At 50.3% G+C, this 14,187-nt stretch overlaps 2 non-coding genes across 2 annotated transcripts; one reads left to right on the forward strand and one right to left on the reverse strand.

Annotated features, from left to right (window-relative positions):
* Nucleotides 1-1,052: 1,052 nt before the first annotated feature.
* Trnat-agu (transfer RNA threonine (anticodon AGU)) lies at nt 1,053-1,126 on the forward strand. Its single transcript has one exon. It is a non-coding gene; the product is annotated as a tRNA-Thr (tRNA).
* Nucleotides 1,127-2,146: 1,020 nt separating this feature from the next.
* Nucleotides 2,147-2,220, reverse strand: Trnat-agu (transfer RNA threonine (anticodon AGU)). The gene has a single exon. It is a non-coding gene; the product is annotated as a tRNA-Thr (tRNA).
* Between the last annotated feature and the right edge of the window lie 11,967 nt (nt 2,221-14,187).

Below are 14,187 nucleotides of genomic sequence, written 5' to 3' on the forward strand. Positions count from 1 at the left end.
TCGCCAAAATGGCAGCGCATCTATCCTTTGGAGATGATTGGCGACAATGATGCGATGAGCAATCTTTCGTATGATGGCTGTGTAATCGATGATGGCATGTTCTACATCTCAGGATGATTAATTCATTTTTTCTTCAAGGAAGGCATTTTTAAGGTCTACCGCTGGCAGAAAACACAGTATCCTTGAGCGGGACTACTCATAGCGGACATTATTTGCACGAGAAATTAAAATGCATGTCAGACTAATTACTGAAAATTGAGCTGAACTGATGACCTTGCGGCACATATTGTAACCTGCAAATTGTAACTAGCGCGACTGCAGGGAAACAGCTGGAAACAGTTCTGTGGCAAATCTGTGACACGACAATTCTGTGGAAACAATTCTGCGTACGGATGACATTCTTGCATGGAGATACGCGCCATCGCACTTGCGGTAAAGATGCATTGTCGTTCCAGTATTTTATGCAATGAAGCATACAATTAAGTGACTGGACCGATAAAGTGCCTCTTCGCAATACATGTTTGGCAATTAATATGTAGAAACTCCTTTGTCATCAAGAAAATTATTTCCATATATAGATATCCTTTGTAAACTCACCCTGTACAGTTTGTAAATTTTGGCATGGGCCTTATTTAATAAGACAATAAGTTAGAAACTTAATTGAAAAGCTTTCTTTTTCAGTAAGTGCAATTTCTTTGTAGTGTAAGATGACCAGGGGCGTAGCCACGGGGGGGGGGGGGGGTTGGGGGGTTCAACCCCCCCCCCCGAAATTTTTCAGTTTTGCTTGCGTATATATACACGGACACATACAAACGCACGCACGAACATACATAAAGTATGGTTGAACCCCCCCCCCCCCGAAAAAAATTTCTGGCTACGCCCCTGAAGATGACATAATTGTAGTTCGTGTTTAGTGATGTCGTTTGCGAAACCGCAAAAGGTGTTTCGGACAGCACACCTCATTTGCTGTCGTTTCTGTGGACGCTACGGTGGGCTTAGAGATAACGGGACGCGATATTGCAAGGATGGTGCTCCTCGAGACAGAGGCCGTCGGCGCCGTGGCTTAGTTGGTTAAAGCGCCTGTCTAGTAAACAGGAGATCGTGAGTTCGAATCTCGCCGGTGCCTCTTCATTTTTTTTTTTCGGGACTTTTTTTTTTTGTAATGATATCCTTTTTTTGCTAAACTTTTTGTTAAGGGAAAATTAATAAACTATGCTCACCCCCTACATATTGACTTTCTTTTTTTTTTTCTTTTAGAACAGCCTATACAACAAACAGGCGCTTGGTTTTAATGCCTGTAACCACGGACTCTTAAATGCAGGTAACGAAGGAGCCAGGGCCTATTCTCGTCATGGAAGTCATTGTTTGAAAGGACAATGCGTAACTGTGATCAAAATCTGTCATCTGCCGGACGATAAAATTTTTATTTATTTAGCATCCGGCAGCTGTGTATTCTGAACAAACAGCACTAGAGCAAAACTGGTAGGAGATGATAAGGCAACTCTATTGAACGAAAGGGAATCAGGAAATTATTTTTTCACGGGAGGTATCCAGGCTGGTCACTTGAACTCACCACCACACGATGCCATTCACTCGGTGGAATTTGCCACGGTAACGCGACAGGCTCGCTTTCGAGGATCCAATGTCTACAATCATTCACTCCGTGCCTGGGGCAAAAGGGACAGAGAATGGTAGGAGTTCGAACTGAAGTGGGAAGATTGGGCCCAGCCATAAGGGTCATGACGTCTGCTTCATCATTATACAGGAAATCTGCGGAAGATATAGCCGTAAACCACTTCTACGGGAATAGCAACGTTCGGAATAGCACGTGCGCTGATAGATTGCTGGTGCCACCTGTAATTAATAAATGAGCAGAGATTAAAAATTGGTGAGATTATGGGGTTTAGGTATGAGCTGACAGCCGTAGAACAAAAAGTATGTGTAATAGTAATGGCCTGACCGCCACCTTTGATGGAACTAAATATTAATTATATTCGAGGATACATTTAATATATAAATTAAGAAACAACAACCTTCAACAGGATACAACAATTTATTTGGGGCTTCAGCAAGAAACGTAGCTTGTACACTCAGCATATGGCGGCCGATCAGTAATGTTAAAATGAACGCGTAATAAAAAGAAGAAAGGCACCGGCGAGATTCGTACTCACGATCTCCTGTTTACTAGACAGGCGCTTTAACCACCTAAGCCACGGCGCCGACGGAATCTTCTGCAGAGGGCACCTTACTTGAAGCATTGTCGCCGCTGATCCGGTTTGTCTCTTCATTTGTTTTTATCGCACGGGGCGTTCATAGCGGATCTAAAATCACGCTGAAGGCGAGTAAGATTATTCGGGCCTGAGGGCGCACAGTCACAAACGGCTCCGCCTGTTCAGCGGTCTAAAAGAGATAGCGCGAGTGTTTCCAAGGAGTCAGCAGACAGAGCCGAGCGTCCGGTCGGCTTTTGCGAAATCGTAACTTGAACACCGTGGATGCTTTGAGGTTGCCGCCGACACGATGACTGCTGGAACTGCTATTCAACGTCTTGCTCTTGATATTATTTTTTTGTTTCTTAACTTTAGCTGCAGGTTCGTAAATGGCGACCGTACACATGTTTCTTCTGCTCTCCAAAGTTTTTAAGGCTCAAGGTGGATGTTCTCAGAAGCTTTTATAAGCGAGATCACTGCCGAAGCACTCCATACAGATGGTTAATCAACGAAGCTGAAACGGGCGTGTGCTTATCACTGGGTTAATTCCAACGGTTCATTAAAGTCTTTCTAAATTATTGGTCAAGTCTGTCCAGAAATCTGAATTGGTGTTTGACGCCCGCATGTTTCCTTCTTCATATTTAGTGGACCAGCAGGGAGTAGTGGGATTTTTCGCCCAATTTCTGTGGCGCAGACGCTGTAGGAGTTTTTGCGTACGTAGGACGGACGAATTTCTGTTTCGCCTAGCTATATGCTGCTTTGCTGTAAAATGAAAGCAGTACGCCTGTTGAGTAAGTTATTGCAAAAAGGTAATGTATCTGGTGCGCTATTAACTGCAACAATGTGGCCGGTAGCAAGGAACTCGTTGGGAAGTCTCTCAATTCTGCGTTTCCTGGACTAAGGGACCCTCCCACCTAGGGTGATCCCAAGCTTACGAGCTCGGGAACACTGTTGCGGCAAATTAAAGGTTTATTTCATCATCATCATCGTGAGTCTAACTGTTCATCGAAGTGAACAAAACGGCTTGCACAAAACAGACTTTTGGTGTCTAACAAGCGTCGTGTAGTCGTTAAAGTTACTCTTACTTTATCTTCAAGGAACCTGTATTTTGTTATTAACGGCGGCTTTCACGAGGATTCATTTCGAGATATGCATATGAAAGTTCGTTCCCATGATCATCACCATTGTAAGAGGTGTGGTGAAAAGTGAAATAACGAGGGAATCCTCAGCTCGGAACAAACGTTTCGACACGGGTTCTTGTCTTCGGCTGCATGTAGATTGAGGCTGTCTGTGTGTGCGCCTGCGTGCGTGCGTGCGCGCGTGTGTGTCAATTGCTGATCAAGTCTGCATCTTCTTGGCAGAACGTATTTTAGTTTGCATTTAATCATAACCAGCGTATTTAAGCGTTTGGTACTACGTACTTCACAATATATAATTCATTAAGATATAATGCGCAAGTTACTAATTACATGGTGCATGAAATATCGAATCGCAGGGGAACGCTTGATCGTCTGTTAGCTTGCTTTATTCATACTTGGCGGCAGTGTCAAAACGCACGAATTCCGCGCTCTCGCGTGTTGCAGTTGGATAAAGCCGTCGCAACTCACGCTCGCCGGTGTAGATGGCGCCACCCAATCAGCTGGCATTTGGAGATGTCTGGTTTCACATTCAAATGGGAAGAAACAGTTACCCAATACGAAATTTCGTTCCAAAGGTAAAACACTGAAGAGATTATAAGCGAGCATTATAAAACATGCAAGCACGCTCGCGCTCACAGAGCACACTTGCACGTAGCGCACGCACGCACGCACGCACGCACGCACGCACGCACACACGCACGCACGCACACACACACACACACACACACACACACACACACACACACACACACACACACACACACACACACACACACACACACACACACGCGCGCGCGCAAATAGAAGAGCACTGGTAAACTCTATAAATCAAAGGACTCTGTTATGCGGCGTGTAACTGAGCAGCATACTGTGACCAATACTAGAGTAATTGCTTTCCCACTGACATCATTTGTCAACTAGCATTCATTTGTTGTTGAGAGATTCATTCGGGAGGTGTTGGCTGGATACAGCACCAGGGAGGCCAATTCCTGTTCTGGCGAGAGAGTGAGTCGTAGTGACACAACACAAGGAGTAAAAATACCAGCCAAGTGCCTCGCCGGTGACCAAGAGACACTTACAAGGGGGCGTTAACAATCTATTGCACCCTTTCATGTTTTAATAGTCAAAGTTCGAAAAAATAAAGGGCGGGGATTCGAACTTAATGTTACCCTGTTAACTTCGGACTAGAAATATGGCTGAGTGCTTTGGATCAAAGGATGGCCTTCCGTTCGGTGCGTAGCCCTTAGAAACATCAACAGCGCCTTCTTGTCGCGTATAGCAAATTCGCTGCTTTGCCATGGGCCGAGGAGGTGCCGCAGCTCCAACCTCAAGCCGCGTCGATATTGTCACGTGGTCGTGACGTCGACGAAGACAGCAGTCGGCGTTTGCAGGATGAAACTGTTTATTTGGCCGAACTTGTGGCCGGAAAATGAGAACTGGACCTACAGCAATATACGCTGTACAATGATAGCGGCGAACAGGGCGTCGTTCGTCGATCAACTGACAAGCAGTCAAGCGCGTCGGCTTTTATACAGGCGCTATCGAACTTTCCAGCGATATCGCTGTTGGCGGCGTTATCTCTCGACAAAGCTGGAACATTCTCGTGCGGCGCGCAATCTTAACAGATTGTTCCAAAACAATCGCGAAGCTTCCTACACATCACGGCGAGGCCTGCGCAGCGCGTTGCCCACAGTCTTTGTGGGTGAAGCTTCAACTCATGAAATATAAGACTCGCGGCAATGCCCCCCTCTGAAAAAAAAGCATCGTCCCGATGCTTAAAAACAGAATATGAACACATGCAATACTAAATGAAACTAATAAAGAAAGCAAACATTAGAGTCCTCAGGTGCGCTAACGAGCATAGTACGGCTTAAGGCGCACCACATGCACGACCTCGGGTCGAGCTCGGTGCCTCTGAGAGTTCGCGATGCCGTCGGGGACAACCTCGTAGTCGAGTGCGCCGAGACGTCGAAGTACCCTGTACGGTCCGAAGTATCGTCGAAGAAGCTTCTCGCTCAGTCCGCGTCGTCGTATTGGCGTCCAGACCCAGACACGGTCACCGGGTTGGTATTCCATGTGGCGTCGTCGAAGGTTGTAGCGGCGGCTGTCAGTCGTCTACTGGTTCTGGATCCGTACGCGGGCGAGCTGTCGTGCTTCTTCGGCGCGCTGTAGGTAGGTGGTCACGTCGATGTTTTCCTCGTCGGCCATGTTTGGTAACATGGCGTCGAGCGTCGTTGCCGGGCTCCGTCCGTAGACCAACTTGTATGGCGTCATCTGCGTCGTTTCCTGTACGGCCGTGTTGTACGCGAAGGTCACGTACGGAAGGATGGCGTCCCACGTCTTGTGTTCGACGTCGACGTACATTGCCAGCATGTCTGCGATGGTCTTATTTAGACGCTCGGTGAGGCCGTTGGTCTGTGGGTGGTACGCGGTGGTGCGGCGGTGGCTTGTGTGGCTGTATTCCGGGATCGCCTGAGTTAGGTCAGCCGTAAACGCCGTACCTCTGTCGGTGATGAGAACCTCCGGGGCGTCGTGTCGAAGGACGATGCTCTCAACGAAGAACTTGGCTACCTCAGCGGCACTGCCTTTGGGCAGGGCTTTTGTTTCGGCGTAGCGGGTGAGGTAGTCGGTAGCCACGACGATCCATTTATTTCCGCAAGTCGACGTTGGGAACGGCCCCAGGAGGTCCATCCCGATCTGCTGGAATGGTCGCCGAGGAGGCTCGATCGGCTGAAGGAAGTCTGCTGGTCTTGTGGGCGGTGTCTTCCGTCGCTGACAGTCTCGGCACGTCCTTACGTAGCGAGTGACGTCGGCTGCAAGGCGCGGCCAGTAGTACTTTTCCTGTACTCGTGCGAGCGTTCGGGAAAGTCCGAGGTGTCCAGCCGTCGGGTCGTCGTGCAGGGCATGCAGAATTTCTGGTCGCAGTCCCGAAGGTACAACGGTAAGGTAGCTGGCTCGGGCCGGAGAGAAGTTCTTCTTTACGAGGACGTTGTTTTTCAAGGAAAATGATGCCAATCCTCGCCTGAATACTTTTGGGACAGCGATGGTCCTGCCCTCCAGGTAATCCACTAGACCCTTCAGTTCCGGGTCGGCTCGCTGTCGTTCGGCGAAGTCTTCGGCATTTATGGCTCCCAAGAAGCTGTCATCATCCTGGTCGTCGGGCGGTGGTGGGTCGACGGGGGCACGAGACAAGCAGTCGGCGTCGGAGTGTTTCCTTGCGGGCTTGTACACGACAGTAATGTCAAATTGTTGAAGTCTTAAGCTCCACCGTGCGAGGCGACCTGAAGGGTCCTTCAAGTTAGCTAGCCAACACAAGGCGTGATGGTGTTCGTCGAAGTTCGAGGAATACACAACGACGTCGTCCAAGTAAACAAGGCAAGTCTGCCACTTCAAGCCAGCCAGCACGGTGTCCATGACGCGCTGGAACGTCGCAGGTGCCGAGCAAAGACCGAAAGGCATGACCTTGAACTCAAAGAGGCCGTCGGGTGTTATAAAAGCGGTCTTTTCTCGGTCTCTTTCGTCTACTTCGATCTGCCAATAGCCGGTCTTGAGGTCCATCGACGAAAAGTACGTGGCGTTGTGTAGTCGATCCAGGGTGTCGTCTACCCATGGTAAGAGGGTACACGTCCTTCTTCGAGATTTTGTTCAGGCGCCGATAATCAACGCAGAAGCGCAGTGTCCCGTCCTTCTTCTTCACTAACACCACGGGTGACGCCCACGGACTCTTGGACGGCTGGATGATGTTGTCGCGTAGCATCTCGTCGACTTGTTTTTTTATCGCGTCGCGCTCTCGAGTCGAAACTCTGTAGGGGCTCTGACGGAGGGGCCTCGCACTTGCCTCCGTTATAATTCGGTGTTTCGCCACCGGACTTTGTCGAATTCGTGATGACGACGAGAAGCAGTCCTTGTATTGCAGGAGCAGGGTTTTCGGCTGGTCTTGATTGACCTTCGGAAGGCTCCGGTTGACGTCGAAATCTGGTTCGGGACCTCGATTCGTTGAAGCAGGTTCGGCAGCATCGAAGAGGGCGAAAGCATTGCTGGCGGCCACACATTCGTCGATGTAGGCGACCGTCGTACCAATGTTGAGGTGCCTATATTCGTGGCTGAAATTTGTCAGCACTACCTTTGCTTTACCGTCACGCAGTTCGGCTATACCTCTTGCGACGCAAATTTGACGGTTCAAGAGTAGTTGCTGATCGCCCTCGATGACGCCTTCAAGGTTAGCAGGTTTTTCGGTGCCGACGGAAATAATGACGCTGGAGCGCGGCGGAACGGTTACCTGCTCTTCTATCACGTTCAATGCATGGTTCCCTGGCGTCGCGTGGGGCGGGAGCGCTTTGTCTGAGGTTAGCGTCATCGACTCAGACCTCAGGTCGATGACGGCGCCATGGTCACTTAGAAAGTCCATTCCAAGTATCACATCCCTAGAGCAATTTTGTAGGATTACAAAGCTCGCAGGATAAGTCCGGTTATTGATGGTGACTCTCGCCGTGTAGACGCCAATCGGCGTTATCAGGTGGCCTCCAGCTGTCCGGATTTCGGGTCCACTCCAAGCGCTCTTTACTTTCTTCAGCTTGGTGGCGAACGGTCCACTGAAGACAGAATAGTCGGCTCCGGTGTCGACGAGAGCTGTGACGCTGTGGCCGTCGATAAGAACGTCGAGGTCGCTAGTTCGTCGTCTCGCGCTGCAGTAAGGTCGTGGCGTGGGGTCACGGCTGCGTCGGTGTGTTCCGCTGCTTCCATTTTGCGTCGTCGGGTCTTCTTCAGTCCGCGAGATCTCGTCGTCAGGGGTCTGTCTGGTTCGCGTCGTGTTCTGAAGGTTTCGTCGCGGCGTCGTCGTCGGCGGCGGAGGATCTTCGGTAGTTCGTCGTACAGCAACCGCACCTCCATCGGTTGCTGCCCTTAGTTTTCCGGATACGGGCTAGGCGACCGGCCCCGGCTTGGGCCAGTGTACGGTCGGCGGTGCGGTGACATGTAGCGGCCGGGCGACGGAGAGCGGGAAGGTCGTCGTTCTTGCCACTGTGTTCCGGTGAGGTAGTCGTCAATGTCGCGCGGCCGTTCGCCTGGCTGCGGGCGCGGCGCGTTGATGGCGAATCCGCGTAGTCCCATCTGTCGGTACTGGCAGCGGCGGTACGTGTGGCCGGCCTCTCCGCAGTGGTAGCAGAGCGGGCGGTTGTCGGGGGCACGCCAGACATCGGTCTTCCTCGGGGTGTTGCGCTGGCCGACAGGTGGTCGGTAGGGTGTCGGTGGCGGCGGCGGCGTCTGGCGACGGTACTGCGGCGGTGTGGCGTGTTGGCGGGGGCGCGGAGGAGGAGCATGACGGCGGGCTGCAGCAGCATAGCTCATAGCTTGCGGCTGCGGCTCTGCTAGCTGAGGCGCGCCGAGTGAATGCTGGATCTCCTGGCGCACGACGTCGGCGATGGACTCTACTTGAGGTTGCCACGAAGGTAGAATTTTTCGCAACTCTTCTTGCACGATTGCTCGAATCGTCTCACGCAGGTCGGCGGGTCCTAGGGCTTGAACGTCGGCGTAGCTTGTAGCCGAGAAGCTGCGGTTGTATTGCCGCGTTCGCATCTCAAGCGTTTTCTCGATCGTGGAAGGCTCCGATACAAATTCAGTGACCGTCTTTGGCGGGTTCCTTATCAATCCAGCGAAGAGTTCCTGTTTGACACCCCGCATGAGGAACCTCACTTTCTTCTCTTCGGGCATACTTGGGTCGGCGTGTCGAAACAGGCGATTCATCTCTTTCGTGTAGATGGCAATATTTTCGTTGGGAAGCTGCACACGGGTCTCCAGCATAGCCGCGGCCCGTTCCTTGCGGACCACGCTCGTGAACGTGCTTAGGAACGTCGTCCGAAAGAGATCCCATGTTTGTAGGGCGGATTCTCGGTTCTCGAACCACGTCCTCGCGGCGTCTTCAAGGTAGAAGTATACGTGGCGCAGCTTGTCCTCGCAGTTCCAGTTATTAAATGTTGAGACCCTTTCGAAGGTCTCGAGCCACGTCTCGGGGTCTTCACATGGCGAACCACAAAACGTCGGCGGCTCCCTGGATGGCTGCATCACGACCGTTGTAGGTGGCAGGGGGTCTGTCATCGTCTCGGCGGTCAATGTGACGGTCTTCGGCTGCCTGGCGTTTTCGGGAAGGAGACCGTACTCTGATTGCAGTCCCTTCTGCCGGCGGCTGGTTCGAGGATCGGGGTTGTCCTTAGAGTCGTCTTCTTCGCGGCTTGGGCTTGGGTCAGCGCTCCGCGGTGGCGTCCGAATCATGAAGCAGCACCTCCACCAGATAGCACCAGCACCTCCACCAGATCCACCAGCACCTCCACGAAGACAGCAGTCGGCGTTTGCAGGATGAAACTGTTTATTTGGCCGAACTTGTGGCCGGAAAATGAGAACTGGACCTACAGCAATATACGCTGTACAATGATAGCGGCGAACAGGGCGTCGTTCGTCGATCAACTGACAAGCAGTCAAGCGCGTCGGCTTTTATACAGGCGCTATCGAACTTTCCAGCGATATCGCTGTTGGCGGCGTTATCTCTCGACAAAGCTGGAACATTCTCGTGCGGCGCGCAATCTTAACAGATTGTTCCAAAACAATCGCGAAGCTTCCTACACATCACGGCGAGGCCTGCGCAGCGCGTTGCCCACAGTCTTTGCGGGTGAAGCTTCAACTCATGAAATATAAGACTCGCGGCAATATGGCTGTCTTCAGAATCTGTCGCTATGTGTGATACCGAGAATAATCACACAGGACGTGTTTTAAGTCTTCCCGAGTATTGCATGCTGAGCACATTGGAGAGCCCGACTGTCCAATGTCTTGTAACTGCTGTATGCCTCGAGGACTCAGCAGACAAGACGAAACTTGCATTCACCGGATCAGACTCGACGTTGCCTACACAAACTACTTCAGGTATCACAATTACTTTTGCAAATAATTAGGGGTGTGCGAATATCAAAATTTTCGAATACGAATCGAATACGAATATCCACCTTCGAATATCGAATCGAATATCGAATATCAAAGGAAAAATGCCTCCACAGTAGCAATATTTTATTTAACATGTAGCTATTTGAAAAAAAAAAACATTAACAGCCTGACCGGCAACACAACATACACTGCTATCTCCAGAACACAATGTCCAGGCTAGCACAATGCACATCACAACAGAAGCAAATATCACGGCACAATGAAAGTAATGACTAGATGTTATCATGAAGAAATATGAGTTGCTCCACATGATCAGGCAGAAGGCGCTCCCTTCTAACACAGACACCCCCCCCACCGCCACTGAAAAGGCACGCTCGCTTGGAACAGAAGTGGCTGGTATAGGGAGGTACATGGGGCAAAGCTTTGCCAGACTGGGGTATCTGAAGGTGCCTACAGTCCGCCACCAGTCACGTGGGTCACTGTCTTTCTTCAGAAGTGGTCCCGCATAGTGAACGAGTGGTAGTGCGGCACGTTACGGCCGCATAATATTGAAAATGTATGGTTACATGATCGCCAACAGCGCTGCACGTCGGAGATGCACCAGCAATACATCATACGTATTAGGGCGCTCGTCGCAGGCAGATATTGTGCCTCCGTGTACTTACGATGTTTATCGCTCCTCTCGGCAACGTTTTTAGCTATACGAATGCAGCAGAAATGTGGAAGACGATTTATTTTATGCATGATAATAAAATCGCATATTCGAATTTTTCGAATATTCGAAGTTATCAAATATTCGAAACTTTTCGAATACACAATTTTCGAATCGAATACGAATATTTCGAATGTAATATTCGACGAATATTCGAAACTTTCGAATATTCGCACACCCCTACAAATAATGCATAATTGTGTCGCGTCAAGCGCGTTTTTTAAAGGCGCGGGGGTTTACGTGTTCACACCGTGCGGAGGCGATGTAGCAGGGGAATTTTTGGCCTGTTCAGCCTTTTGTGACCGAGGGCTAGTGATGCGCCTGCCATACAGGGGGGAAATGAATGGTGACAGTTTGTTTTCGAAGACGTTGATTGTCTCTACAATCCTTCTTTGTGGATAGTACGTCTTAGCGCAAAGGCTTTTGGTCGAGGGATAAAACGAAGGCTACGCGCACAAGTGCTAAATTGTTGGCATTCTGAACACGTCTGTCAGTCGTGTCATTACTCAGTAAACATGTATACGTGCAACAGAAGTCATTGAAACATTATATAAAGTTCCATGCTGGACGCAGTTTGATAAACTTGGAGGTCGCTTGAGCTTCGCCTTCAAGAGTAGAACACGATAGCGTAATTGGGCCCCGTGCGCATCGCCTTCAACCGTGCTGCGAGGAAAGGAACATTTTTCCGCGTAACATTGGCCGTTTCAAACTACCCTAGAATGCCTATTGCAACTACAGTTGCGAAGTGCCCACTGTGCCATAATTCTTCCTTTTGCAAATTGGCGAAGTACCTGCTACGCATCCGTAACATGCCACGCGCACCTGTGGAGCTGCACACCTTTTAATGCGTGGGCAGCTTTAAACCACTCAATCCTTGCGCAATTCACACGTTTTGACGCCTCCTGCGATTCTGCAATTCTGCCACGCAATATTACATGCGCAAAGGAGATTCCTCCCACTACATGGAATTGTTATAGCGTTTTTTTACGAAGCAATTTCCAAGCACTGGCGTGGCTCCGTGGTAGAACACCTGCTTGCCACGCAGAAAGCCTGGGCTCAATTCTCAGTCGGACCAAGGAGTTTTATTATTGATTTATTTGCCTCTATCTCGAATTTCCGCTCAAGGACAACGCCGATTTTTCGCTCTCAACCAACGACGACGCCACCGACACCGACAGCGGAATTTCTGCGAAACGAACTCTTTAACGCTATCGCGTGAAAAGGTGTAAACATGTCGGTTTGTGCTTCTCCAAAACAAACCCTTGCTGCAGAGAGAGAGAGAGAAAGAGCAGAGGAAGGCAGGGAGGTTAACCAGAAGTTTGTATCCGGTATGCTACCCTGCACTGGGGTTGGGGAATAGGGGGTTGAAAGCGAGAGAGAGAAAATAAGTAATAAATAAGGAAAAAAAGAACAATCACAACCACACACACACACGACAGCGTTCCGCTCAGAGGCGCTCTGACGGGCCAGTGGATCGCAGGAAGGCTAGTAGTGCTTGTAAAGCCTTCTTCTGCGACGTTATGTCCGGACGATGGCGTAGTAGTCTTTCTTCTGATAGAGGCTGGTCGTCTAACTTGTTAAAAGCATGGCAAAGAGATTGTCTCTGTGTGCTATACTTCGGACAGTCACACAGAACATGCCGAATTGTTTCTTCGTCGCCGCAGTGTTCACAGGCGGTGGTGTCGGCCATTCCTATGCGGAATGCATACGCATGGGTAAACGCGACGCCCAGCCATAATCTACACAGAACGGTAGCGCCACCTCGGCGAAGTCTTAATGGCAGTCGAAGGCTTAACGTGGGATCAAAGGAGTGTAGTCGTGCATGCATGAAATGTGGCTCATTCCAATTTGACATGGTGCATTGGCGAGCGAGCATGCGGAGCTTCCGAGCAGCGTCTGTCCTAGAAAGAGGTATCGACAGGTCACGGTCCTCTGTATGGGCTGAACGGGCAGCTTGATCGGCCCGTTCATTGCCGATAATCCCACAGTGACTTGGTAGCCATTGAAATGTAATGCAGTGTCCTTGCTCGGTGAGGTGGTGGAACATCTCGGCAGTCTCAAATACCAACTGTTCGTGCGGACCGCGGCGTAAAGTCGACAGTAGAGACTGCAGTGCCGCCTTGGAGTCGCAGAAAATCGTCCACCTTTTTCTCATTTGGTCGTTAATGAAAAGCAGCGCGGCGCGAAGCGCTGTGAGCTCTGCAGCCGTCGATGTTGTTGGGTGAGCCGTCCTGAACTTGATAGTTGTGGCGATCGTTGGAATCACGACCGCCGCTGCTGAACTGCTCGGTAGGACGGAGCCGTCGGTGTAGACGTGAGTCGAGTCGTGATACTCCTCGTACAGTAGAAATAAAGCGAGCTGTTAAGAGCTGGTGCTGACAGATCTTGTTTTTTTCTGGACGCCTGGTATTGTCAGGTTGATTATTGTTTCAGGCACCATGGAGGAACCGAAGGTCTCGCCGCCGGTGTGAAGCCAGTTGGTAGAGATTCGCCGTGTGTGGTTACTGTTCGGCAAAAGGAGGTGCGTGGTTTGTCCGCTGGTAAAGAGGCTAGGTGGTGGTGTGGTGTCCGGACAAGATGCCTTATGTGGGTCCTCAGTACTTCAACCTCAATATGAGTCCTTATGAGGTGGTCCTTGGCGATGGCTATGGTCGCCGCTGTTGAAGCACTTTGAGGCAGGCCTAAACAAATCAGGAGGGTCTGGGCCTGAACACTGTGTAGAATGCGTCGACTTGCCTTGTTTGCGTTAGTTAATGCAGGCAAACTGTATCGCAGGAAACCGAGAAACAGCACCCTGTACAGTTGTAACATAGCACTGGGCGACATTCCCCAAGTCTTTCCAGCGAAAAACTTGAAGAGGTGAGAAATGCCTGTCAACCGCTTTTTCACGTACGAGACGTGAGGACTCCATGATATTTCTCTGTCTATTATGACGCCCAGGAACTTGTGTGATCGGCAATACGGTATACTTTGACCATTGATTGATACATTGTAGTTAGACATGGGTTTGCGCGTAAATGCCGGAAGAGCACACTTTCCGGTAGAAATTTCCAAGCCTTGATCACGGAGGTACAGAGCAACTTGAGTGGCTGCTCTCTGGATTCTCGCTCGCAGCTGCAGGCGAGTTACCGCAGATGTCCAGACGCAGATATCATCTGCGTAAGTTGACAGACAAACAGTGCTTAGCAGGTGCGCATGG

This window comes from Rhipicephalus sanguineus, chromosome 1 (assembly GCF_013339695.2).
Source record: "Rhipicephalus sanguineus isolate Rsan-2018 chromosome 1, BIME_Rsan_1.4, whole genome shotgun sequence".
Taxonomy (NCBI): Eukaryota; Metazoa; Arthropoda; class Arachnida; order Ixodida; family Ixodidae; genus Rhipicephalus; species Rhipicephalus sanguineus.